The sequence below is a fragment of the Sinocyclocheilus rhinocerous genome, unplaced genomic scaffold, assembly GCF_001515625.1.
Source record: "Sinocyclocheilus rhinocerous isolate Xijiao unplaced genomic scaffold, SAMN03320098_v1.1 scaffold4656, whole genome shotgun sequence".
NCBI classification, from domain to species: Eukaryota; Metazoa; Chordata; class Actinopteri; order Cypriniformes; family Cyprinidae; genus Sinocyclocheilus; species Sinocyclocheilus rhinocerous.
Genome location: NW_015663521.1, coordinates 9,577 through 10,773, shown reverse-complemented (window position 1 = coordinate 10,773; position 1,197 = coordinate 9,577).

Here is a 1,197-nt window from a genome sequence, read left to right as displayed (position 1 = left end):
TTAAAGCTTAAGCACAAATAAAATCATAAAGATAAAATGTAATGTATGCTTTCCGGTCAGGTGCTTAGACGCGTGTGTGTTGTTTAATGCTTTTTAAACATGTTTTCCCCAATGCAAAAATTTTTAACAAAATTTCTTTATATGCAAAAATTTTTTATTCATTTTATAGATGTGTACATGTTCATTTTTGGATAAAGTCTCATTCTGACAGCAAGCAAGTCTCTGAATGAGCATTAGCACGAAAATACAGGAACAGAGGGAGCACAACAGAAAGAGAGTGCTTACTACAGGGTTTCTGCGGATCCTTAAAAAGTCTTAAATACCTTTAATGGTATAAGCTAAATTATATTTCCTTAAATTTAAGGATGAAAAACAGAAACCGTGCTTAATATGGCTTAATGTGATGTGACGTTTAAACTTCAAAAGACTATTATGATTTCATTGGATAAATATTAGTGCTGCAAGTTTCAAACTAGCAATGAGTGCAGAGCTGATTTTTGATTACAGCAAATTAATTTGAATTTAACTACTGGCAGATAATGAATTTGCATTTCCAATCAGCCAGTCAGATTTGTGCAAAATAAATGCTTTTGTTAGATACTGTTTCATATTTAAAGGGGTCATATGACGATGCTACAAATAACATTATTTTGTGTATTTGGTGTAATGTAAACCTTAGGTTTTAAGGTTTTACAAAGCTCATCGTTCTGAAAAGCACAGTGTGCTCTGATTGGCCAGCTATCCAGTGCGTTGTAATTGGCCGAATACATCAAGCGTGTGACGGAAATGTTACGCCCCTTACCATATTTGGAACACACAGCGTTTCCACGACATGGCACTCAGCAACAATACTACAGCAAGAATAAAACTTGTGCCTTCTTTCTTTGCGTGAACATTTGGGCGGCGTTATGCAAATCTTCCAACACAGTGACATAGACATGTGGGGGCGTGTTGTGTGCTCTGATTGGCCAGCTATCCAGTGCGTTGTAATTGGCCGAATACATCAAGCGTGTGACGGAAATGTTACGCCCCTTACCATATTTGGAACACAGAGCGTTTCCACGACATGGCACTCAGCAACAATACTACAGCAAGAATAAAACTTGTGCCTTCTTTCTTTGCGTGAACATTTGGGCGGCGTTATGCAAATCTTCCAACACAGTGACATAGACATGTGGGGGCGTGTTTAAACGAGGC